The 27,897-nt window shown below is 39.3% G+C and overlaps 1 protein-coding gene and 1 long non-coding RNA gene across 10 annotated transcripts in view; one reads left to right on the top strand and one right to left on the bottom strand.

Annotated features, from left to right (window-relative positions):
• OXR1 (oxidation resistance 1) overlaps nt 1-27,897 on the top strand; it is a 543,094-nt gene that overhangs the window by 386,989 nt on the left and 128,208 nt on the right. The gene's annotated exons all lie outside the window — the stretch shown is intronic.
• LOC147359194 (uncharacterized) lies at nt 7,062-26,028 on the bottom strand. 2 transcript variants are annotated; one of them, XR_015140617.1, is made up of 4 exons: nt 12,413-12,817; nt 12,167-12,223; nt 11,453-11,560; nt 7,062-7,544 (listed from the first exon to the last, which is right to left on the bottom strand). It is a non-coding gene; the product is annotated as an uncharacterized LOC147359194 (long non-coding RNA). The 2 variants fall into 2 exon arrangements; XR_015140616.1 differs by having other exon boundaries at nt 12,167-26,028.

The following is a 27,897-nucleotide window of genomic DNA, read 5'->3' on the forward strand; positions in this document are numbered from 1 at the left end:
GGAAAGGGGATTATTACGACTCTTATCCATTCATTCACTTGCTAAGTTGCAGAACTGTTACTAGTATGATGTACTCTCTCCTTGTCCCATCAGGGAGAAAACACAGAAGGAAATAACTGTAATGCAAAGCAATGTGCACTATATCATGACAATGCAGATGGAGGTTCTGGAGGAAAAAAAATCACACTTATGTTTGGATTATTAGCTCATCAACTAATAACATATTTAAATATTTGTAAAGGTATAAATATTGGGGCTTCCCTGGTGGTTCAGTGGTGAAGAATCTGCCTGCCAATTCAGGAAATGCAGGTTTGATCCATGGGTCAGGAAGATCCCCTGGAGAAGGAAATGGCAACCCACTCCAGTATTCTTGGCTGGGAAATCTCATGGACCAAGGAGTCTGGTGGGCTACGGTTCATGGAGGTTGCAAAAGAGTTGAACATGACTTAGTCACTAAACAACAGCAAGGATATAAAACACCAACCAGGTTAGGACCCAGCCTTATCAGATCTGCTGAATGTCAGTACTGTTAGGACTAAATAACAGAGATTTGTTGTGCACTGATTTACTTTAAGATAAGAAGAGTACAGAAGTTAGATACTGAGTTCTGTTCTCTCACTCTATGAGAGACTTTAGAGGGTCCACTTAGTAACTTACTAGGCAGAGCATACTGGCACTGTTTCCAGAGTGTTCAGTGAACCAAGAATGAGGCTGCAGTCAGAAAGCGGATGCAGTGGGTTTCCTGTGTGCAGAAACCTCTGAATCTGAGTCTTGAACACTGCCACCAGAGGTCAGGGCCTGGAGGAGAGGGCAGTCTCTCCCAGGAAGGAAGTGTTGTATTACCTGAGGAAGCACAGGAACCAAAATCCCGTCCTCTCTTCCTGAGAGCAGCTCACTGCTGGCTGAATAGGGTTTGAAGGGAGGACCTCAGAAATGCTCTGCCTACGCAAAGGTATGTGTGAGTGCTCTCAGCTTTAAACCAGTCATTTTAGAAGGTCAGAGAAGGATGACTTTGTTCTATTTTCCAAATCCAGATGAGCCCTGCGGTTCTGTTGGCTGCTACCTCCAGAAAGGGAATGTTTGTTGGGAGTTACCAGGAGGGAGTGACTGTGTTAAAATACTAATCTGAATAGAGGATATAAAAAAAGACTTTCTCTGCATGTTCATTATTTGTCTGTGATTTTCTGTAGGTGCGGCTGCCATGATTCTGTATGGAGGCACTCCCAGAAATAGATTCAAACATAGTGATTTTAAGTCTGTTTTCATGTCCAGTGGCCATTTGAATATGTCATTGGTGGTTTTTTTTTGTTTTTTTTTTTAGTGCATTCACAGGAAATCATTTGTCATATTTGTCAATTTGTCATTTGTCATATTTGTCAATTTGTCATTTGTCATATTTGTCTATCTTTTCCATATTACCTTCTCTTGCCCCAAACTGACAGTTTGTGCACAGCTAGGGTAATGATCGTGATTAAGTCATATGCTTATGTTTTTATCACCACTGTGCTCTGAGTTTCAGAGACTGGTATGCATTTCTTTAGATTCTCCTAACCATTCTCTTAAAAGTTTGCTTAAATGCCTTTGTTTTTCTTTAACATGTTATTTCAAGTCCTCTAGGCTCCACTGAAATGTGGAGGGAAATTGATAAGTTTTTGTTTTTTTTGTTTTAAGTTTTTGTCAGACAAGTCAAAATAACTTTATTATTGAGGGGTTGGCCTATGCTTTTCAATGGAAGGAACAAAGACCTAAAAAGATCTGAGGCATGTGAGTAACCTCTTTGTTTTTAATGGCATACAGCAGACGGAATTCATTATTGACTTTTAAAAATGAAATTGTTCTGCATTATTATTTTATTTTTTCTTTTCAAAAGAAGTAAATACTATTACCAGGTTAGTTTTTCCTCAATCACAAACAACTGTGTAACAATATCAGAGTGCTGTGGGATATGCCCTTTCAAATTAGTGATAAATTTATGAGCATAATGCCCAGTTAAAATGTTGAATGTTTTTCTTTTTATTTGGTTAATTTCAAAAGCAATTATTCCACAATACAGGGTAAATTATGTAATATCTTTGCAGAAAAAGAAATGTTTTTAATTAGAAATAAACAATCTAATTTCATTTTTCCAATTCAGCACACAGATTCAGTGCTGGTAATCATAATATCAATAATATGCAAAATGCCCAAGTTAGATATTTAGATGATTGGCTTTAGCCCAAACAACTTTTCATTTTAATCACAGAATCTAAAACTTTTAAGTCATCAAACAGGTTGATAACCAGTCATGCTGCTGCTGCTGCTAAGTCACATCAGTCGTGTCCGACTCTGTGCGACCCCATAGACGGCAGCCCACCAGGCTTCCCTATCCCTGGGATTCTCCAGGCAAGAGCACTGGAGTGGGTTGCCATTTCTTTCTCCAATGCAGGAAAGTGAAAAGTGAAAGTGAAGTCTCTCAGTCGTGTCCAACTCTTAGCGACCCCGTGGACTGCAGCCTACCAGGCTCCTCGGTCCATGGGATTTTCTAGGCAAGAGTACTGGAGTGGCTTGCCATTGCCTTCTCCAGATAACCAGTCATAGCAAAATGTAATTTCCAAGCAACACCCAGTGTTTAAACAATTACATTCAGCTCAAATTTGAGAGGTATCCAAAGTGTCTAAGTTTTCAATCTTTGAGATTTAAAAAATATACAAGAATGGAAAAACCTTTAGACTATAGATGTTACAAAAGTGTGTGAAGCCCTTTTTCAAAGCTGTTGTTTTTAAGAATCATTTCACATACAGCCCAGTGATTATATTTTATAAGATTAGGAGATCCATGCGCACAGGATTCTGGCCACTCCTGAATTTCAGTGAAGCTCTGGGTTGAGTTGGACCCCGCCTTCCATTCCTCCTACCTGTCCTCCAAGCCATCCTCCCCTCCCCCAGTTGCTTCCTCTTCTTTATTCCTCTTTTCCTCCCTCCTATATATCATATCCCCCTGGCAGTTGCACACCCAGGCATCTTTGTTGCACAAGCAGATTTGTTTTCTCCAACCAGTGGCCATCACTGTAAGACTGAAAGACAGCAATTAATATTTTATACATGGCACTTAAGCCTCTTCACCTAGATTACACATTTTGCTTCTTTATACCCATCCAAAGGCACTTAATAAATGTTTATTGATTGTCTAGTTAGATTGTATTATGACTGATTTTGAGAATTTCCATACCCTCTGCTGTTACCGGCACTATATTTCCTGGCTTCTAAGACATACCTTTTTTCACATTTTAACTTTTTAAAATCTGAAAGTGTCTTATGATTAGTGGTGTGTCGTGGTTTAATTGACAGGATTTTGCCTTTTTCTCTCTCAGTGGTGCATCTTATAATCAATGCAATCTTGATGAAATACGTGAGTAAAAACTTTAGATAAATACATTACTTGTATTATATGCTAAATGCTATGCATTTCACATTTAAACTCTGTAATAGTATTCTCTTTCTGTTATGTTGCTTATCCATGACTAACTTGGGTCACTTCTCACTACTTTCCTCCACTCTAATTCCTTGTGGTTCTACTTGCTCTTGGACCAACTGCCTTGACTGAAAACCTCTGAAGATACTCCCAGAATTTTATTAGTAAGATAATTACCAATATTTAACAGTACTGATGTGGTTCAAGTTATGGTTCTACTCATTTAAACTATATGTACTTAGTGATTAATAATTGTTCTTAGAGTTTCAAATTACATATTCAAAGAATAGAAATAATGAATAAGTTCTTCATCATGAGATTGTTAGGACAATTTGTAAAAAAATATTGGACCAGTAAAATATTGAATATGAAATGTGTATGACAGCACTTGATAAACTATGAAGTACTGTTCAACTATCAACTGTAGCATCAACATTAAAAATCAGACTATTGGAGGAAAGAAGAAATTATAAAATTCATCCCAAATTAAAGAGAGTAAATTCTGCATTTTAATTATCACTGGAAATGATGATGTGACCCATTAACTCATTGACTAAATTGTAAGAAGAACTGTGAAATCTCTCTTCAGAGAACTTCCAGCTTTTGAGTCCAAAGCTGTCTTGAATCCCAGTGCTGAATGCATGCCAGTCTCTGAAAGCTTGTGTCCTTTATTGGATTAGCAGAACCACAGCCCACAGCACCTCTGTGGCATTAAAAATAAAAGATGGTACTTAGATTCCCCAATTCCTTTCCTATCTTTGTTCCTTCCATTTAAGAGTCATATCGATCTGTACATTACAGTAAGACTTCGAAAAAATAACATAAGGGTATTTAACAGTGTATTTTGGAATCATTATATGACAAAGTTTTGTCTAACGGAGGAAGACATGGTGGAATGGAGTGGTGGGGAGATGGCCAGAAATTATTGTTTTTTCTGTGTTTGAATTGATTGCTTGGTCTGGTTGAAGCAACCAAAACTTATTGTCTATTTATTGGGTCCCCAATGTTATTTATTTACCAAGCCCTGTTATACATAAAGACTTAAACAGAATTGGCACATGAACATACATTTTAGTAGAGTCTTATTTCCCACAGAAAGTCATGGTGTAAGTTAATGCCCACTGGGAAAAAATTCTGTAAGTAATAATACTCCCTGGTCCCAGATATTCACAAAAGAGAAATGATGCTAAATTGATTGAATCAAATCAGATAAGTCACATAGTTATTTCCATCATCAGGACCCTTTTTCTGCCATCAAGAAGATTTCAGATATTTTCAGCTTGAAATTTCATCTTACAATTTGCCAATGAAAAATGAATTCTACAGAAAAACATAGAAACCAAAAGTGCTTTTTTAAAAAAGCTGGTTAGGATATTTGTATGTATTTGAGCATTCTTTAATACTTACATTTCATTGTATTGGCTTTCACAGTTTCAAGAAAATAAAATAACAATCAAAAATAAATGTCATTGCTGTATCTTCAAAATACAGGATACTTCCACGTCAGTTAAAATAGTATTGTTGAATATAAATTTCATTGCTATAGTAAGTATAAAACACAATTTTTTTTTGGAAGAGAAATATGCTTTGTGCATGCGTTGCTTTTGAAGATAGGGATACTTTCAAGAGCTAGAGTAAAAAAGACAAATACTATATTAAAGGCATGTGCAGGTGAAAAGGGGAATTGAAGGAGAGGGAATTGTGGTCATTTGAAAATCCTGTTTATCTTCTACACTTAAGCTTCCAATGGAGAGTCTGTCATTATCTCATTTCAGTCACTTTATTTTCAAAAGCCAAAAGTTTTCTACTGTGAACATTTTCTCATCTAATAATATATTGGGGGTTAAAACACTTCCCATCTCAACTTATTAATAGTTAACATTTAACACTTATATTGGATGGACTTAATATTAAGTACTATACTAAGTGGTTTACCCATATTAATTCATTAATATCTTAACACATTTTAGCAAAGTTATACAAATCATGCATCAAGCATGTATTAACTCCTGGAAGTTCATGGAAGCACCATTTTCTAGTTGTTCAGACCAGAGACACTGCTGCATTTTTAAGACTCTTCTTTTTCCTCTTCTACTCTGATCATCCCTGAGATTCAGCTGGCTCTATTCTCAAAATAAATCCAGAATCTGCCCAGCTCTTAGCCACCTGTGCTACTCCCTTCTGGGTCCAAATACCTTAATCTTTCAGCTGCGTTATGGAAACGGCCTCCTGACTGGTCCCCCTGCCTCTGCTGCTTTCCGCACCACCCCTCTACCCGTCAGCTTTCAGGAAGGCAGGTGGAGATATGTGGTACCAGGAATCTCACTGTGTGAATCTCATTGTCTCTCTCCTATGCCCAAACCTCTTCAGGGGCTCCTCTCTCTCAGAGTGAAAGCCAAGCTGAAGTTCTCATCATGGTGCAGTCTTAACTGGTCATCCCCACCTGAGCGCGTGCGCGCACACACAGCGCTTGTTTCCTTCAGTGCCGCTGCATTCCACCTACCTTCGCTGTTCCTTGAACCCACCAGACATGCTCGTTTCTTTCACACGGCTTTTTCAGTTGCTGTTCCCTCTGTCTTGGAGATTCCCAGGTGGCTCAGTGGTAAAGAATCCACCTGCCAATGCAGGAAAGGTGGAAGATGCAGGTTGATCCCTGGATCAGAAAGATTTCCTGGAAGACAAAATGGCAACCCACTCCAGTGGAAAATCCCACAGATTAAGGAGCCTGGCAGGGTACAGTCTACAGAGTGTCAAAGAGTTGGACAAGTCTGAGCCTTGGAGGCTCTTCCTATAGAGGCTCATATAGCCAGCTCCCTCATGTTCTTTAGCCTTTTTTCAGGAGTTATAACTTTTCAATGTGACTTTCCCTGGCCACCTTATCTAAAACTTAAAACCCTCCAGCCCCGCCACATTTCATACCTGTCTTCTCTGTGGTTTTTTTTTTTTTTTTCCTCCTTAGCACTTATCAGTAACAAATATGTGTGTTGATATTTATCTTACTAACTGGAATGCAAACCCTGCGAAGAAGAATTTTTTTGTCTTTTTTTTTCATATTCTTTCTTTTATACCAAGAACAGAGTCTAGTGTGTAATAATATATCCTCAAATATTTGTTGACCGTATCTTCAGATATCAACCCTGTTCATTAGGTATAATTATTACCCCCATATTATAAACAAGGAAGTGAAATCGCAGAATGATTAAGAAAATGCCTGAAGTCAAGCAAGCTAAGGGTCAGAATCGGGATTCAAATCCAAGACTTGATTTTGGAGTCTATGTTCAGACCACTCCTTGTTTAAATCACTGAGTAGATCAATTGGAAAAATAGGACTATATATAGATTCAACTATTCTCTGGGATTTTCTGCAATTTGTTTTTCTTCCAGTTGAGGGGAAAATTGCGAGTGCCTGACCTGGCACGGCCAGACATAACAAAGCCTCTTTCCTCCATCTTTCTTTGACTTTTTTTTTTTTTCCCCTAAAAAGAAGGTGTAAGTTTTTAACATGGAAAAGTGTATAAACAAATGACTCCAATCCCACTCATGTTTATGTTCTAGTAGTAATAATAAAGTAACATATGGGCAATGTTAAAAAGAAAAAAGCAACACTCTGGAAAAATACAAAATGAAAGCATTTATTGAATGTCTACTGTGTTCTATAATAAATAAGTGCTAGAGCTCTGTATTTGGTAAGACAAGTAGAATTTAATGAGAAGGACAGATATATATGCAGACAGTTATAATTATGCATTTCGTAGAGTGTCACAGTTGGGTTATGTCTACTTCTGAATTGGAATTTAGATGAAACAGCAAATAGAGATCTGCTGACAGCTGAAAGCGGGGCCTTGGAGAGTTGTGGGGCAGGTGTGTAAATAGTGAGTGCGTGCATGTATGCTAAGTCACTTCAGTTGTGTCGAACTCTTTGCAACCTCATGGACTGTAGCTCATCAGCCCCCTCTGTCCATGGGATTCTCCAGGCAAGAATACTGGAGTGGGTTGCTGTGCTCTCCTCCAGGGGATCTTCCAGACCCAGGAATCGAACAGTCATCGCTTCCATCCCCTGCCTTGGCAGGCGAGTTCTTTATCACTAGCGCCACCTGGGAGTGAAAGGGGATTAAATATCTCAAGAGTCAGGAAACACTTTATGAAAGAGGAGGTTGGGGAATGCCAGCAGTAAATGTGACACGTCACAGTTTTGCTTTAGATGACTGGACTAAGTGAGAGAGACTACTTTAAAACAGCGTTACATATGCTGCTAAATAGAAATTACAGACAAATCAAGTTATCTGAAGGTTGTGTAAATACATATTGAGTTTAATTAGTAAAAGGATATCATTACTTATCTAAATGCATCATTTGGAAAATTACCAATTGCACATTCTTCCCTAGCCACCTTGCTCCTCTGGGAAGTCAGGTTTCCAGCTGATCATTTCTTTGATTTGACAAGGTCGCTGTGAACTTCTGACTGTCATCCAAGTGCTGGCAGTCCCGTCTAGCTTAGTGACAGACTGCTAAGTTGTTACTCAGGGTGTCTGTAAAAAGGACACTGTGGCCTTCCATGGTGGTGATTTCTCCATAAACAAGTGAAAAGCAGGCAAGATATTTAAATAGTGTTAGGAAGAAAATATTAATAATAGGAAAAATATAGAATTATGTGATCACATGAGACTGTAGTAGGGTGAGGCAGCAGTGGGATTAGCTTGGATAATGATGGGGGGCATCTCTGAGAAGGTGTCATTAGAGTTGAAACCCATATGGTGAGAAGCCATACACTAACCAGGTAGAGAGATTGTAAATATAAAGGTTGGAAGATGAAAACAAACTTGGTTTGTTCACAGAACGGAAAAAGTACAACTGGACAAAGTAGTAATAGTCCAGGATGAGGTCTCAGAGTCAGCCAGTGACATAATGTACACTCATAATTGATGTTCATTTAAGCCTAAGAGCATTGGAATTGTTTTTCTTCTTTAAGTGTGTCTCAAGTATAAATCTACTACTATTTCTATCAGTAGTAGAAAATAACTGGAATTTTCTCTGCACTGCATCATTTGTAAAAACCTTTACATGCATTCTCATTTTACTTAAAATTCCTTAACATCCTCATGAAGTGTGTGTGTGTTTGTCGCTCAGTCGTGTCTGACTCTTAGCGACCCCATGGGTTGCAGCCCACCAGGCTCCTCTGTCCATGGGATTTCCCAGGCAAGAATACTAGAGTGGGTTGCTATTTCCTTCTTCAGAGGATCTTCCCGACGCAGGGATCAAACCCAGATCTCCTACACTGCAGGCAGACTCTACCATCTGAGCCCTGAGGAAAACTTCATGAAGTAGGCAGGACTAACTTTATTTCTATTTTACAGAGAAGGAAACTGTGGTATAAAAATGTTGCATAACATAAGGCCTACAAAGCAGCCCTTCCCCCAGTTACACGGATGTAGGTCATATGATTCCCCATGCATCATCAAAGTTGTCCAAGAGTCAAATCTGTCTTTTAACCTAGAGTTAAAATGAACTTGGGGCTTTGGTATATAACTAAAGCCTGCTTGCTCATTGCTGAAAAAAGAGGAACAAAGGAGTTCCTACAATGAATCAAAGAAAAGGTAATCTCAGTTTGCTCTAATAGCCTCTGTGTGTGTGTGTATGTGTTTTATAGCATAAGTTCTTTCAAGGCAAAAAAGAATTTTAAAAATGGAAAAAAAAACAAAACAGGGCTTTCCATGTGGCTCAGATGGTAAAGAATCTGCCTTAAATGCAATCTGGGCATATTAGAAATATCTCAGGGCTGGAGCTATTAAGCTTGCTTATTAGAGGCAAGTCAGGGTTGTACACTTAACCTCATATTCTTTTTTTTAATTTTTAAAATTAAGTTATCATTTAAGTTATCATGTAGACGTATGATATTTATTGTCTTGGTCTATTAGCTAAGAAAACCCTTTTCACTTTTGTGGATTTATTATATTTTTAAATGGTATTTCCTGTTTCTTGCTTATTATATTTATATTTTCATTTGTATTTCTACAAACGTCATTCTCTGTAAGACATGGCCTTGATTGAAGTTTGGTGACTTTTCTCTTTTAATTCAGTCCTTTTTCATATTTTTAAATTAGTTTATTTATTTCTCCTTTGGTCTTTGGTTTCTTAACACCTTATCTGTGTGGATGATTAACTCTTAACGATATATTTTTTTTTACTTTAAAAGCATCTCACTTTTCTTAGTTTTTAAAAAATCCTACGTGTTTTTAAAGCTTCAGATAAATATTTCATTTAAGGATGGCTTTTTTCCCTATACTTTCTCTTTCAAGTCTTAAGGCTGATTTCCTGACTTAACATCATACATTTTTGTAATAATCATAACAACCACCACTAAATCTTAAACTTGAAGAAACTATCTCCAGGTTATTATTCACTATTGTTGAGATACTTTTCTCAGTTTCAAAACTATTAGATAAATAGTCCATAGTTTAATTTATTCCATAATGTAATTCTTCAAGACATTTACAGTTTCTAGTTTTAAATATATAAATATTTAAAGTCAATTTGTAATATATATAATAATACATTTTAGAGGCAGCTTAATTTTTAATGTACTCTGTAGCTTAAGGGATAGCACATATATTTTATCATTTCAAAATTGCAAATCCTGAAAAACAGAAAATGTCCAGACCCTTATTTTCCTCAAGGTCTTGACTCTTTTTTTTCTATACAGTTAACCTTTCAAGTCAGCAACCACATTTATCTTAAGGTACATGTACATGTTATGCAAACAATTGAAATTGTGGCAACTCTGAGAAAACATGTCTTGTTAATAAAAACTGGATCAGAGCACAAGCAGAAAGGGAAGACTTCAGGATAGAAAAGGTGGTATTTCAAAACTTGGTTTCTCATACATTTCTCAAAGTATATATTCAGACACTGGTCCATAATCAAGATAGCAGTCCTCATGAACTAGCTTCAGTTTTGTTGAGAGAAGACTGGCCATCAACATGTTTTAATCTTCCCTTACTTTCCTTTGTCTTTCAAAGCATATATTTTACCGTTGATAATTTTAAGCAAAAATAGTGAAAAGGGACTGCTGTTCCCAGCAGGAACATTAAATATAGAAAATAGGCTTTTTGAAATAGAAAAAATAAAACATTAGGTATGTGATGGTAAATCAATACAAAGTGAGATATTCTGTTTATATTTTGTATCACCTTTCCTACTGTGGATGATTTACTACTATTGAATCAATACAGGAAACTGATAATGATAACATAACCAACATATGAAGATGACAAAAATGATAAAGCTAGCAAACTACCCAAGTGTTTTTAGAGCTTCTTGTCTACTTTTCTCCTGCAGTCAAGGAACAATCGCACTGATACTTGGTTCTTCTAGTACCAGCAAGGGACTTACTTGCTGTCTTTTCAGAGGTGATTAAGCTTCATGCCACTTGCTAACAAAGACTACCAATTTGAAAAGAATGCTGGTGCAATTCATAGCTGAAAACATTAGCTGTAAGGCAAGTCCTAAAGCTTCTGTCATGACAGGATGTAGGAAGAGGTACAGATTGGAGGGGCAGGGGATCTGCCAGCTATTTTTTTCTGAAGCTCTGTAGTGTTGCATTGGGAATTTCCCATACTACTATATCTCAGAGTACTTGATTACAAGGAATTCCTAACTGGACTTCTAACCTTCTTTTCTTTCTTCATGCCCTTCCAATCCATTATCCACACTACCATCTTAATGATCTTTCTGAAACGTATTAATGGGACTGATTGGTTCTCTCTTTTAAAAATCCTCTTAAGATTTACCATTGCCTGCTACATATGTTCCGAGTCCTTATGTTACACACACTGTCTTTTATGGTTTGGAACCTACCTTCCTAGCATCTCCTGTGCTCTATATCCTCAGTCCTCTTTGTATTGACCTGATTTTAAGAATGCCTGTCCACTGGATTGTTGCAAGACTTCAGTGAGAAACTATATATAGATTACTCAATAATAGCCAGTATTTACTGAACACTTACCATCTTAGAAGGTGCCAAAGACTGGGCTGAGTCTTTATGTGTATTTTCTCATTTAATCTTCATACAACCTTGTGAGGTATAGACCCTTTTATCTATAATCTCCATTCTCTAAATGAAGAAACAGATTTTGAGAGGTCAGCCAACTTGCCCAAGGTCATACCTATAGCCAGAAATGGAGTTGTAATTTTATCTAGCCAACTTCCAAACTGATGCCTTTATAGACTTTACTGCTGCCTGGCACACTGCCTGGTGTACAATCGGCTTGATTAAATATTCATTAAAACAAACATTACTATAAAACTTACAGTGTCTAGAAAATGACCTTTTTTTCTTGCCTCCATGGTACAGCAAGGTTAACTGATAAAGCACTTTTTGGCCTCTTTTAAGATGCTCCTATCTCCTCTACGCTGTCTTCTTTCACTTCACACTCACGGACCTGTAGTGTGCTAATTGTTTAAGTATCGAGTGCCTTTCATCTGTGGGCTCTTCGTCTCACGCCATATCTTCACTGTCTTTGTGTCCTTGGAGAAGAGCAGTTCAGCAATTGTGAACGAATGGAAGCAGTGAAGCAAGCTCTGAAGAGAATTTTGAAATATGTGGGGTTTTCCCCTTTCTCAAAAATGAGGAATTCCTCCTTCCATTTAATGTGTAAGTGCATTAACATTCTGAATAACACTCAACTGGGTCATTATGAGAGAGCAGAATCAGACTTACGAGGTTGGAGTGGGAAAAGGGAAGATGAACCCTTCTTTTTCTTCAGTCCCCTTTTCCCTACACATGAAAAAGAAGCACATGATAACATTTAGAAATGGTGAAATTAAAATTCTCTTAAAAAATTAAAAAAAAAAGTAAATTCTCTAAAAAAAAATAGTTGACTAAGATTCAAGTCTTAGCTTTTCTGCCCTTACCCTTTTTACATTTTCTTTTTTCACCCTTTTACCCTTTTTACAAGTTACTTACTGTTGGCTCAGACGGTAAAGAATCTGCCTGCAAGGCAGGAGACCCAGGTTCAATCCCTGGGTCAGGAAGATCCCCTGGAGAAAGGAATGGCAATCCACTCCAATATTCTTGCCTAGAGAATTCCATGGACAAAGGAGCCTGGTGGGCTGCAGTCCCTGTGGTCGCAAAGAGTTGGACACGACTGAGTGAGTAACACACTCAGACAAACACAGTTATACCTTCTTTCACAGTGTTTCTCAAAGGTTAGTGAATTACAAGTGTTAGTCACTCAGTTGTGCCTGACTGTTTGTGACCCCATGGACTATAGCCCACCAGGCTTCTCTGTCCATGGAATTCTCCAGGCAAGAATACTGGAGTGGGTTGCCATTCCCTTCTCCAGGGCATCTTCTCTACGCAGAGATCAAACCCAGGTCTCCTGCATTGCAGGCAGACGCTTTACTGTCTGAGCACCAGGGAAGTCTGAAACAGCACTACTTTTAAGATCTGAGAACTTGAGGGAAATCAACTGATGAGCGCATGGTCACAGAGTGAGTCAGTGAAATGTCTCGGGAATAAATCTGCTCATCTGACTGCTAGTTCAGGGTTCTACACATCCAGCTACATGCCCCTACTGCTGCTGCTGCTGCTAAGTCACTTCAGTTGTGTCTGACTCTGTGCGACCCCATAGACAGCAGCCCACTAGGCTCCTCTGTCCCTGGGATTCTCCAGGCAGAACACTGGAGTGGGTTGCCATTTCCTTCTCCAATGCATGAAAGTGAAAAGTGAAAGTGAAGTCGCTCAGTCGTCCCCGACTCTTAGCGACCCCATGGACTGGAGCCTACGAGGCTCCTCTATCCATGGGATTTTCCAGGCAAGAGTACTGGAGTGGGGTGCTACTGCCTTCTCCACATGCCCCTAAAGGAGTGATAAATCTTGAAGATGGTACAGTTGGGGCAAGAAATCACTGTCATTGCCACTGCCCATATTCTGTTTCCCCTGCTTAATAGAATAATAATTTTAAACTCATAAATGGGAATATTCTATTGATTAGCGTGTACTATTATGCCAAGGATACCAACAAAGAAATACGTCTAAAATTTACATTATCCCCTAAAATATAGAGAACCAACATATATCAGAACACAAGCATTTCTTAAGTTATAAAACAAATATTCATTATTTGGTATGAAGAAGAGGTTAAACATTATTTTTAATAAACTGCTTTCCTTTTTCTTTTTAACTTGTGTGGCAAGATCCTCCATCCCTAGGTGATATTAAACAACTATAAGGTCTAAAACAGATTTGTTACTCTGGGGGAATATAGTAATAATTTCCCTTAGTCATTGTAAGCTAATACAGTATGATATATCTACATTACAATCCCATATCTTAAGAGGGTGAAACCCCTGCTTCTGTCTATTAATTGGTAGGTAACCCTTAATATCCCACCCACTTGACCTTCTCTGTTTTCTCTTTGTATTGAGAAGTAGTGCCTTACCTTTCTGTGTAGAGATAAAAGTCAGCTAATACCTGGCTTTGGTTCCTTACACTGCTACCTGGCAGGTATGCAACCCCTCATTTCTTCACCTGCAACATGGGGATAATATTACTCACCTTCCCCGCAAGGTTCTCACCAAGATGAATGACATATGTCTAAAGGCAGGCTTAAATTGTAGAATCCTGGAACTGAAAAGGACCTTCCCAAGGTGAGTCTGCTTCACCGTGGTAAGGAACGCATGGTAAGTGCTATGCCAAGAACTTCCCTAGTGGTCCAGTGGTTCTGAATCGGCAATAAAAACAAAAGAATCTGCCTCCCAGTGCAGGGGACAGGGGTTCAACTCCTGGTCAGGAAAGATCCCACGTGCCATGGGGCAACTAAGCCCACAACTACTGAGCCCCTGTTCTGCAGCAGGAGAAGCCACTGCAATGAGAAGCCGATGCACCTCAGTGAAGAGTAGTCTCGTCTAAACACAAGTAGAGAGAGTCTGTGCAGCAACCAAAAGCCAGCATGGAAAAATAAAATTAATTAATTAAAAATATTAAAGTTAAAAAAAAATGCTTTGCTCAAGACCAGTTAGCCCATGAGTCATACATCTGAGGCCTTTGCTTGAGTGTACTTTGTTTTTATTTCCATTTTTTTTTTTCCACTTGATAGGGACAAGGGAACTGATATGCACAAGGAAGGAATGTAAAGACTATGGTAGAATGAAGTCAAAGAGGAAGTAGGTATTCTATGCCAAGTAACGTGACAGCAAATAAGAAAAGAGAACATACAAGGAAGAACATTTATTGGAGAGTTTATAGCATTCCAAACATACATTAAAACATGAAAAGCTTTTAATTATCCAATGTGTGTTACACAGATAAAATATCTACTAAGAATACTTTTTTAACATAGGTGTGTGCCAAGTCGCTTCAGTTGTGTCTGACTCTGTGACCCCATGGACAGTAGCCTGCCAGCTTCCTCTGCCCATGGGATTCTCCAGGCAGTAATACTGGAGTGGGTTGCCATTCCCTTCTCCAGGGGATCTTCCTGACCCAGGGATGGAACCCTGTCTTTTCTGTCTCCTGTATGGGCAGGTGGGTTCTTTACTACTAGCACCACCACCTGGGAAGTGTAGAATTATTCAAAACCACTCCTTGTTGTCCCTGTCTCTGGTACTTTTCTAGGACTGCACACCAAATCCCTTGCTTTAAGCTGTGTTGCCTCGGTGCTGGCTGGGAGTGGAGGGTGCATGAGGAAGTTCAAGGAGCTGAGGTGTGGAGAGAAGTAGCTGCTTGGGTTAGATAAGGGGGTGTCCAGGAGACCTCTCACTCACTAATGACTCTTCAGTGATTTCCAATCTTAGGCATCCAACTGGGTTTTTAAGTCCCTTTTACGAAACGGAAATATTCTCTTAAAATGATACTTACATCTCTGAAAATTCCTTCCTTGACAGTAAATCTACATTTCTCCTCTAATCACATCAGCTTTGATTGGTATGGAGAGGTGGAAGAGAGTGTAACTGAGAGTTTCAAGCCCTTAGGAAAGGGCAGACCTAGATAGAGGTTGAGTGGTAGATATTAAAGGTTACTGAGCGCCAGGAGGCAAAATAAACTCATTAAAAAAAGAAAAAGATTGGTGAGAAATGCCAAAAACAGCCTTTGGCTGATTTGGTTTTTTTACTTAGGGCATGGAAGTAACCAATTAAAATCTAAAATGTGATACTACCTTTTTTTTTATGCTTAAACTTGATATTGAGTGCTGTATTTCATGGGTGCTAGGAAAAGGAACAAGTCAAATTCTAGCATCCTAAGCTGCTGCTACTAAGTTGCTTCAGTCAAGTCCAACTCTGTGCGACCCCAGAGACGGCAGCCCACCAGACTCCCCCGTCCCTGGGATTCTCCAGGCAAGAACACTGGAGTGGGTTGCCATTTCCTTCTCCAATGCATGAAAGTCAAAAGTGAAGTCGCTCAGTTGTGTCCGACTCTTCACAACCCCATGGATTGCAGCCTACCAGGCTCCTCCATCCATGGGATTTTCCAGGCAAGAGTACTGGAGTGGGTTGCCATTGCCTTCTCCCCTAGGATCAGCAGGCACCATAATATAAAAGAGACAGTGGAGAGATTACAGAGCTGGAAACTGAAAACCTAAATTCAAACTCCTACTCTAGAAGTGAGGAGTTGCATCTGTCTGTGAGTAAAGACTTCTGATGATACTTATCTAAACATCAGATCAGGTAGGTCGCTCAGTCGTGTCCGACTCTTTGCGACCCCATGAATCAAAGCACACCAGGCCTCCCTGTCCATCACCAACTCCCAGAGTTCACTGAGACTCATGTCCATCAAGACAGTGATGCCATCCAGCCATCTCATCCTCTGTCATCCCCTTCTCCTCTTGCCCCCAAACCCTCCCAGCATCAGAGTCTTTTCCAATGAGTCAACTCTTCCCATGAGGTGGCCAAAGTACTGGAGTTTCATCTTTAGCATCATTCCTTCAGATCTAGGGCTGATCTTCAGAATGGACTGGTTGGATCTCCTTGCAGTCCAAGGGACTCTCAAGAGTCTTCTCCAACACCACAGTTCAAAAGCATCAATTCTTCGGTGCTCAGCCTTCTTCACATTCCAACTCTCACATCCATACATGACCACAGGAAAAACCATAGCCTTGACTAGACGAACCTTTGTTGGCAAAGTAATGTTTCTGCTTTTGAATATGCTATCTAGGTTGGTCATAACTTTCCTTCCAAGGAGTAAGCATCTTTTAATTTCATGGCTGCAGTTACCATCTGTAGTGATTTTGAAGCCCAGAAACATAAAGTCTGACACTGTTTCCACTGTTTCCCCATCTGTTTCCCATGAAGTGGTGGGACCAGATGCCATGATCTTCATTTTCTGAATGTTGAGCTTTAAGCCAACTTTTTGACTCCCCACTTTCACTTTCATCAAGAGGCTTTTGAGTTCCTCTTCACTTTCTGCCATAAGGGTGGTGTCATCTGCATATCTGAGGTTATTGATATTTCTCCCGGCAATCTTGATTCCAGTTAGTGTTTCTTCCAGTCCAGCGTTTCTCATGATGTACTCTGCATATAAGCTAAATAAACAAGGTGACAATATACAGCCTTGATCTACTCCTTTTCCTATTTGGAATCAGTCTGTTGTTCCCTGTCCACTTCTAACTGTTGCTTCCTGACCTGCATACAGATTTCTCAAGAGGCAGGTCAGATGGTCTGATATTCCCATCTCTTTCAGAATTTTCCACAGTTTATTGTGATCCACACAGTCAAAGGCTTTGGCATAGTCAATAAAGCAGAAATAGATGTTTTTCTGGAACTCTCTTGCTTTTTCCATGATCCAGCGGATGTTGGCAATTTGTTCTCTGGTTCCTCTGCCTTTTCTAAAACCAGCTTGAACATCAGGAAGTTCACGGTTCACATATTGCTGAAGCCTGGCTTGGAGAATTTTGAGCATTACTTTGCTAGCATGTGAGATGAGTGCAATTGTGTGGTAGTTTGAGCATTCTTTGGCATTGCCTTTCTTTGGGATTGGAATGAAAACTGACCTTTTCCAGTCCTGTGGCCACTGCTGACTTTTCCAAGTTTGCTGGCATATTGAGTGCAGCACTTTCACAGCATCATCTTTCAGGATTTGAAATAGCTCAACTGGAATTCCATCACCTCCACTAGCTTTGTTCGTAGTGATGCTTTCTAAGGCCCACTTGACTTCACATTCCAGGATGTCTGGCTCTAGGTGAGTGATCACACCATCATGATTATCTGGGTCGTGAAGATCTTTTTTGTACAGTTCTTCTGTGTATTCTTGCCACCTCTTCTTAATATCTTCTGCTTCTGTTAGGTCCATACCATTTCTGTCCTTTATCGAGCTCATCTTTGCATGAAATGTTCCTTTGGTATCTCTGATTTTCTTGAAGAGATCCCTAGTCTTTCCCATTCTGTTGTTTTCCTCTATTTCTTTGCATTGATCACTGAGGAAGGCTTTCTTATCTCTTCTTGCTATTCTTTGGAACTCTGCATTCAAATGTTTATATCTTTCCTTTTCTCCTTTGCTTTTCACTTCTCTTCTTTTCACAGCTATTTGTAAGGCCTCCCCAGACAGCCATTTTGCTTTTTTGCATTTCTTTTCCCTGGGGAGGGTCTTGATCCCTGTCTCCTGTACAATGTCACGAACCTCATTCCATAGTTCATCAGGCACTCTATCTATCAGATCTAGGCCCTTAAATCTGTTTCTCACTTCCACTGTATAATCATAAGGGATTTAATTTAGGTCATACCTGAATGGTCTAGTGGTTCTCCCTACTTTCTTCAATTTAAGTCTGAATTTGGCAATAAGGAGTTCATGATCTGAGCCACAGTCAGCTCCTGGTCTTGTTTTGCTGACTGTATAGAGCTTCTCCATCTTTGGCTGCAGAGAATATAATCAATCTGATTTCGGTGTTGACCATCTGGTGATGTCCATGTATAGAGTCTTCTCTTGTGTTGTTGGAAGAGGGTGTTTACTATGACCAGTGCATTTTCTTGGCAAAACTCTATTATTCTTTGCCCTGCTTCATTCCGTATTCCAAGGCCAAATTTGCTTGTTACTCCAGGTGTTTCTTGACTTCCTACTTTTGCATTCCAGTCCCCTATAATGAAAAGGACATCTTTTTTGGGTGTTAGTTCTAAAAGGTCTTGTAGGTCTTCATAGAACTGCTCAACTTCAGCTTCTTCAGCATTACTGGTTGGAGCATAGACTTGGATTACTGTGATATTGAATGGTTTGCCTTGGAAACGAACAGAGATCATTCTGTGGTTTTTGAGATTGCATCCAAGTACTGCATTTCGGACTCTTTTGTTGACCATGATGGCTACTCCATTTCTTCTGAGGGATTCCTGCCCACAGTAGTAGATGTAAGGGTCATCTGAGTTAAATTCACCCATTCCTGTCCATTTCAGTTCGCTGATTCCTAGAATGTCGACATTCACTCTTGCCATCTCTTGTTTGACCACTTCCAATTTGCCTTGATTCATGGACCTGACATTCCAGGTTCCTATGCAATATTGCTCTTTACAGCATCAGACTTTGCTTCTATCACCAGTCACATCCACAGCTGGGTATTCTTTTTGCTTTGGCTCCATCCCTTCATTCTTTCTGGAGTTATTTCTCCACTGATCTCCAGTAGCATATTGGGCACCTACTGACCTGGGGAGTTCCTCTTTCAGTATCCTATCATTTTGCCTTTTCATACTGTTCATGGGGTTCTCAAGGCAAGAATAGTGAAGTGGTTTGCCATTCCCTTCTCCAGTGGACCACATTCTGTCAGATCTCTCCACCATGACCCACCTGTCTTGGGTTCCTCCATGGGCATGGCTTAGTTTCATTGAGTTAGAGAAGGCTGTGGTCCTAGTGTGATTAGATTGACTAGTTTTCTGTGACTATGGTTTCAGTATTATCTAAAACACCAATACAGTATACTAACGCATATATATGGAATTTAGAAAGATGATAACAATAACCCTGTGTATGAGACAGCAAAAGAGACACTGATGTATGGAACAGTCTTATGGACCCTGTGGGAGAGGGAGAGGGTGGGAAGATTTGGGATTATGGCATTGAAACATGTAAAATATCATGTATGAAATGAGATGCCAGTCCAGGTTCAATGCACGATACTGGATGCTTGGGGCTAGTGCACTGGGACAACCCAGAGGGATGGTATGGGGAGGGAGGAGGGATGAGGGTTCAGGATGGGGAGCACATGTATACCTGTGATGGATTCATTTTGATATTTGGCAAAACTAATACAATTATGTAAAGTTATGAAAGCTATGGTACATATACACAATGGAGTATTACTCAGCCATAAAAAGAATACATTTGAATCAGTTCTAATGAGGTGGATGAAACTGGAGCCTATTATACAGAGTGAAGTAAGTCAGAAGGAAAAACATAAATACAGTATACTAACACATATATATGGAATTTAGAAAGATGGTAACAATAACCCGGTGTACGAGACAGCAAAAGAGACACTGATGTATAGAACAGTCTTATGGACTCTGTGGGAGAGGGTGAGGGTGGGAAGATTTGGGAGAATGACATTGAAACATGTAAAATATCATGTAAGAAACGAGTTGCCAGTCCAGGTTCGATGCACGATACTGGATGCTTGGGGCTAGTGCACTGGGACGACCGAGAGGGATGGTATGGGGAGGGAGGAGGGAAGAGGGTTCAGGATGGGGAACACATGTATACCTGTGGCGGATTCATTTTGATATTTGGAAAAACTAATACAATTATGTAAAGTTTAAAAATAAAATAAATAAATAAATAAATAAATAAATAAATGGCAAACATTAAAAAAAAAACAAAAAACATACAAAGCTTTATTTTTCTTCCGTGTAAAGAAGTCCAGAAATAGGCAATCATTGGTAAAGGTTCAGGATGTCAAGCTGGTGTCATTTTGAAATTTCCTTAGCCTTTTCCTCATTGTTCTCTGTGAACTACTATAGCTCTTGCCATCACATCCATCTTTCAGATAGGAGGAAGGTAACAGGCAGAAAGGGGTAAAACCCATATCAGTGAAGAAAAACTTATAGCAGACTTCCACTTCTATCTTAGTTTCTAGAACTGTGTCACAGAACTACCTAGAAAAAGAAAGTGAAAAATTAGCTTTTTTGCTAAACGCACTGTCATCCAAAATAGAATCAAGAAGGAAGAAGGGCAGAATGGATAGTTAGTAGTCGGGCAGAGCAGCATTGATGAGGGGAAATGAATGAGAATTTCAGCACATCAAAAAGCAGAATGTAATATATAAATATAAGTGACATATAAATAGAAGGGAAAGAGCTGTCTGTTTTAGAAGGAGACTGTAATGCATGCCTTTCTGCTTCTCTGGTCATTGGTGACAATAAAATAAGCATAAATTATTTAAATAATCCATGGTGGGCATTTTAAAAATATACCAATAGGTGATAGAAATTTAACCTTAAAACACACCAGCTGCAAACTATTCTAACATCTTACTTTCTTACATGACCTCTGTGAACTCTTACCATTCAGCCAGTTGCACAATCTGAATGTGGTCTCAGTTCAGTTCAGTTCAGTTGCTCAGTTGTGTCCAACTCTTTGTGACCCCATGAATTGCAGCACGCCAGGCCTCCCTGTCCATCACCAACTCCCGGAGTTCACTCAGACTCACGTCCATCGAGTCAGTGATGCCATCCAGCCATCTCATCCTCTGTCGTCCCCTTCTCCTCCTGCCCCCAATCCCTCCCAGCATCAGAGTCTTTTCCAATGAGTCAACTCTTCAATGAGGTCTCAGAGCACCTTAAAAGATGGGTCAGATATGCCTGGTGTAGGACAAGACAGTTAAAATATTTCTACCTGGAAATCCCTGATGTGAATAGTTGGTTTAAAAAAGAGATTCCCCCCACCCCAGACAAAAGAGTGGGAGAAGGGGACTGAATTTTAAAAGTAAACCACATGGTATCATTTTTTGTGTATTCACCATTACAAGAACTTCAGACTTTTCTAGTGAAAAAACATTTATCCTTTGTCAGCTGACAGTGGTCTACACTGAAAAGTGTTTTTCAATGGAATCATGTGTAAAAGATTTTAGTTTCAAGAGTATTAGCACGTAATCAAAATTAGAATTAAGGTTAAAAGCCAGAGATGAGCTAACTAATATCCTGAAGCCGTCCACACAATAACCTTCTCTTATAGATCCAGATTCAGCAATAGCCAAATAGCTTATCAATGAAAGATATCAGGAACAGCAGAGCTCTCTACCAATACTACTAATAAAAACATCCAGACTCTTAAGAGCTCAGATAGACCTGAGATTAGTAAAGACATTTATTTCACTGAAAGATTTGAGATCACTACCCAGAAGTTTTCTTTTTGTTTTTAATCTCCTGGACTGTTTTATTTTACTCAGGAGCTATCTTAAAAACCTGGGGCATAGTGGAGAGGGGTAGAAAGCCATTGGCCTCTTTATACATGGATCAGAGTTGAGCCAATATTCAGTAAATGGACAGGACAGTTAAATGGAAATTTCTGGATGTAACCTGTAGCATTATGCTCAAGAAAACATTAGACCAGTCCTTTGAAGGATTTTATTTTGGCCTTTTGCTGTGTAAAATGGGACCTAACCTCAAGTGTGAAGCCTGGAAGAATATACCACAAGGTCAAGAGAGCAAGGGAGAATCTTCTGGATCAAAGGTAATGGTTATCAGACATGGAAGTCATGGAAGGAGAAGAAACTGCTGATTAAATATCTCAAAGACAAATACAGGAATACCAGACTGCCTTATCTGCCTCCTGAGACACCTGTGTGCAGGTCAAAAAGCAACAATTAAAACTGGACATGGAACAACAAACTGCCTCAAAATTGGGAAAGGAGTATGTCAAGGCTGTATATTGTCACTCTGCTTATTTAAATTCTATGCAGGGTACATCATGTGAAATACTGGGCTGAGTGAAGCCCAAGCTGGAATCAAGATTGCTAAGAGAAATATCGGAGAAGGCAGTGGCACCCCACTCCAGTACTCTTGCCTGGAAAATCCCGTGGACGGAGGAGCCTGGTAGGCTGCAGTCCACGGGGTCACTAAGAGTCGGATACAACTGAGCGACTTCACTTTCCCTTTTCACTTTCATGCATTGGAGAAGGAAATGGCAACCCACTCCAGTGTTCTTGCCTGAAGAATCCCAGGGACGGGGGAGCCTGGCGGGCTGCTGTCTATGGGGTCACACAGAGTCGGACACAACTGAAGTGACTTAGCAGCAGCAGCAGCAGTAGCAAGAGAAATATCAATAATCTCAGATATGCAGATGACAGCACCCTAATGGCAGAAAGCAAAGAGGAACTAAAGAGCCTCTTGATGAAGATGAAAGAGGAGAATGAAAAGACTGACTTAAAACTCAACATTCAAAAAACTAAGATCATGGCATCTGGTCCCATCATTTCATGGCAAATAGATGGGGAAAAAGTAGAAACCGTGACAGACTTTATTTTCTTGAGCTCCAGAATCACTGCAGATGGTGACTGTAGCCATGAAATTAAAAGACACTTGCTCCTTAGAAGAAAAGCTATAGCAAACCTAGACAGCATATTAAAAATAAGAGACATCACTTTGCCGAAAAAGGTTCATCTAGTCAAATTATGGTTTTTCAGTAGTCTTGTACAGATGTGGTAGATAGACCATAAAGAAGGCTGAGCACCTAAAGAATTGATGCTTTCAAACTGTGGTGCTGGAGAAGACTCTTGAGAGTTCCTTGGACTGCAAGGAGATCAAACCAGTTAATCGTAAAGGATCGGTCCTGAATATTCATTGGAAGGACTGATGCCGAAGCCGAAGCTCCAATACTTTGGCCACCTGATGTAAAGAACCGACTTATTGGAAAAGACCCTGATGCTAAGAAAGAGTAAGGGCAGGAGGAGAAGGGGGTGACAGAGGATGAGATGGTTGGATGGTATCATCGATTCAATGGACATGAGTTTGAGCAAACTCCAAGAGATAGTGAAGGACAGGGAATCCTGGAGTGCTGCAAGTCCATGGGTTCGCAAAGAGTCGGACACATATGAATGACTAAACAACAACAGGTTCAAGAATGAAAGGGAGAGAAGATTAACATGTGAGTGGTAAGAGATATGGGGCAGGAAGGAGAGCTGGAAGATTGTGGAAACATTTAAAGTTTTTTAGATCTGAGTCTACACATCCAGGGGCTTCCCTGGTGGCTCAGTGATAAAGAATTTGCCTGCTATTGCAGGAGATGTGGGTTCAATCTTTGGATCAGGAAGATCCCCTGGAGAAGGAAATAGCAACCCACTCCAGTATTCTTGCCATCTGAGACTAAACAACAGTAGTAACTACACCTACACAATTAAAACCCATAGTTTTCTCACATCTCACGACTACTTTATAGTGATTCTTGATACCGTAATGTGAGGATATTAACAGCCATTGTTTTTCTAAGTATGGATGGAACATGAAATTAAGAAGACAAATTAAGTATTTTTAGAAATAGTCACCCTTGAACTCTTATACATCTTGTTTTGCATTTATCTATTACTCTTTTCGGAGAAGGCAATGGCACCCCACTCCAGTATTCTTGCCTGGAAAATCCCATGGACGGAGGAGCCTCGTAGGCTGCAGTCCATGGGGTCGCTAGATGTTGGACACGACTGAGCGACTTCACTTTCACTTTTCGCTTTCATGCACTGGAGAAGGAAATGGCAACCCACTCCAGTGTTCTTGCCTGGAGAATCCCAACGACGGGCAAGCCTGGTGGGCTGCCGTCTTTGGGGTCACACAGAGTCTGACACAACTGAAGTGACTTAGCAGCATTACTCTTTTTGGGGTACACACACTCATAAATATCAAAATGTCTTTGTGGCTTTAATTTTAAATAGTTATAAATTGAATTGTAAAAGGTAGAATATTTCATGGCTATGAGTCCAGACTGGAGCACTTAATGAACATTAATATGTTTTCATTGAGTCTGTTGATATTTTTTCATTTAATTCATTCAAAAATATTTATTGAATGGCCTCTGTGTGCCAGGAATGAGCTAGATCATGTCATCGAAGATCATAATCAGTCTAGTAAGAACGATAAGAGCCTAAATAAAAACATATAAATGTTCAATCACTTTCAACATACTTTTACTTGGGAACATATTACTGATGCAGTGATTTAATCGCCATCTGAAAAAACTCCTTCAGTAAAGTTTTCTGAAGAAATTGCTATGTCTGCTATTTATTATGACACGTTATACAATGCTATGCTTCTCATCATAATACACTGTGAAAAAATATGCTAAAGACTTGCAGTTTGGAAACTGAAATAAAACAGAAGCACTGGGAATATTCTAGTTCATATGCTGGACAAGAAAACAGAAAATGTCTACACTCATTGAGAAAATGTTATTGATATGGTCCCTAAAACCTAAACAGGTTTCCCTGGTGGCTCAGATGGTAAGGAATCCTACGGCGGAGACCCAAGTTCGATCACTCGATCGGGAATTTCCCCTGGAGAAGGGAATGGCAACCCACTCCAGTATTCTTGCCTGGAGAAATCTCATGAACACAGGAGCCCGGCAGGCTGCAATCCATGGGATCACAAAGAGTCAGACACGACGGAGAGACATACACTGTCACTAAAATTAAATATAGTTTGGGAAAGCAGAAGGTTTCCTAGGAAATGTAGATCTTGCAAATATTATTTATTTATTTTTGGCTGTGCTGTGTCTTCATTCCTGTGCGCGGGCTTTCTCTAGTTGCAGTGAGCAGGGGCAATGACCTAGTTGCAATGCACGGACTTCTCATTGCAATAGCTTCTCTTATTCAGGGCATGAGCTCTAGGCATGAGTTTCAGTAGTTGTGGAACCTTCCTGGAACAGAGATTAAACCCATGTCCCCTACATTGACAGGCGGATTCTTAAGCACTAGACTACTAGGGAAGTCCTTGCAAATGTTAAGAATGAAGAAAGATACAACATAATCCAATTAGGCCCACCATTCAGATTTTAATAAATGGTTGGAGGGGGATAAAATAATGATCTTAATGCTTAATGTGGAAGCAAATACTGCCTTCAGGTGTGATCACATAAGTACATACCTAGCTTTGCAGTGGCATCCACTGTGGGTGATGGGTCACATAATACATCTTCTGTACCTTTATCTTTACATGGATGATTTGGAAAATTTCTGTGGCCTAAATTCTAAATTTTAATTTTAATAAAATTCAACCTTGTTTCTAAGTAGACTTATTCCATCTAATTCCTTTTTATGTTTGGCTTTGAATCAGTAATTTCAGGCTAAATGCAATCAAATGTCTGAAAATGAAACAAATTGCCTAATACGATGCTCTATTATCTGATAATAGATGGATTGTCATTGTTAGCTAATTCTTATTCTGTATGGATTTGGTTTAGGTGCTGTATGTGTGTGTATATATATATGTGTGTATGTATATATTGCTGCTACTGCTGCTAAGTCGCTTCAGTTGTGTCCGACTCTTTGCGACCCCATAGACGGCAGCCACCAGGCTCCGCCATCCCTGGGATTCTCCAGGCAAGAACACTGGATTGGGTTGCTGTTTCCTTCTCCAATGCATGAAAGTGAAAAGTGAAAGTGAAGTCGCTCAGTCGTGTCCGACTCCTAGCGACCCATGGACTGCAGCCCACCAGGCTCCTCCATCCATGGGATTTTCCAGGCAAGAGTACTGGAGTGGGGTGCATGTATATATTACATGTGGTTTTAGGTGCTATATATGGATGTGTATATATTATAGGTACTGAAAAAGGGGGGAGCACTTTTTATATACCACCTTTTTTTCATTTAAATTTTTACTGTGTTGTTAGACATAGTTATATAGTTTAACATATGGTTTCTAGTTTTTCTTTACTTGTATCACATGTAAATACTGATTCCCGAACACTACATAATTGTAAAATTATGGTAATGTCACTATCCTATGGCTGTCTTGCAAACAAGTCTTCAAAAGTAATTGACTTTCAGACTATTCTCTTCAATTATTTTGGTTTGCTGCTAGTACTCTTTGCCAATTCTACCTTCTTATCTCACTCTCCATATCGTTAAACTAAGAGAATACATCTCTGAAACAAATACATTCATTCTCATAGGAAAGTCATTTGAGAAAATCAAGCTCAAAAGGAAAAAGAGCAAAGTGTAGAAAAATATTGGGCTCCTTGCCTCATTTATTTTTGGCCCTGATCATCTGTGCCAGAGCTTGCTTGCAATGAAAGATGACTCTAAGTGATTCTGTGCTGATGCAATTTATTAGAAGAGAAGGAATAATTTACAAGTCATGGTTTCAACTTACTGCTGCAGACTTCTTGTCCATATAAATCATGTGTTGTGTTCATATATATAGTCACTCATAAAAAAATTCGGAATGCACTGTGCTGTTGTGAATTGACCTATGCTTTCTTCCCTAGCTTCTTAGATTTCCCAAAGTATCAAGTTTAATTTGGGGATTCTCTTCAAACTTCACAAGTTAAAAGAGAGATAAGGAAATATCAGAGTGTCCCATCAACTCAACTTCAATAATCTTGAAGATTTGCTCTCTGACTAAACCCTAGTCCTAGTATCAATTACTGATAATGTACAAAAAGTTCTATACTTTATGTAAGATTATATGCATGAACAACAAGTTTCCTTAGTTTTATGGTATCCACTTAAGATGGGTGATTTGGGCCATTTCATATTGTACAATTTTATTACCTAAATTTTATTAATGAACTGCCAAGAACTGATACTTTTCGAAAGACTTACTCGAGTTGATCTAATATTTTTTAAAGTCTTAATTTCTAGTTATGATACCCTGAAAAAGCATGGAAAGGAAATCCTCCAAAAACAAATAATATTCTCCCCCTTAGGATCCTGCCCAGTTCTATAATCTGCACTATACAGAAGGAGAGAAAAGCTATAGCTTCTAGGGGAGCCTAAAATGAAGGAAGAACTGAGGAGTTAGTTTTAGAACTTAGAAGGAAGTCTCAGAAACTAAAATATTTTAACTTGGAATAAAAAGATTACATAATCAATAACAATAATAATAGTTTACATTTCTCAAACAAATGCCACATCATTCTTTGGTTACTCTGTAAGAGGAGAGCATTATTATACTCATTTTACAGATAAGGAAACTGAGTCGGGAAAAATTAACTTTTCCAAAGTTGTATAAATAGTAAGTGATAGAGGTGAAGTTGAATCACAGAAATCTGACTCTAGAACCAGCTATTTAACACAGCAGTTGCCATAAAGCATGTGATATTCATACAGATTGAATAGTACTTTGAATCAAATAATACTCCTTAAGATATTCATGTGGAAATAGGTGAGATTGAATCTATTCGAGGTTTAGAGCAAACATTATTCACAGAAACTAATGATATTAGAAGAGGAATAAATAATACCAAATGGAGACAAACATGGAAATTCAGACCATGGGCTATAGCCCAGCATCAGTGACCTGTTTCTGCAACAAGCCATTGGCATGCACAAA

This window comes from Bos grunniens, chromosome 14 (assembly GCF_055505025.1).
Source record: "Bos grunniens cultivar Pamir isolate PY7600 chromosome 14, Bosgru_T2T1.0, whole genome shotgun sequence".
NCBI classification, from domain to species: domain Eukaryota; kingdom Metazoa; phylum Chordata; class Mammalia; order Artiodactyla; family Bovidae; genus Bos; species Bos grunniens.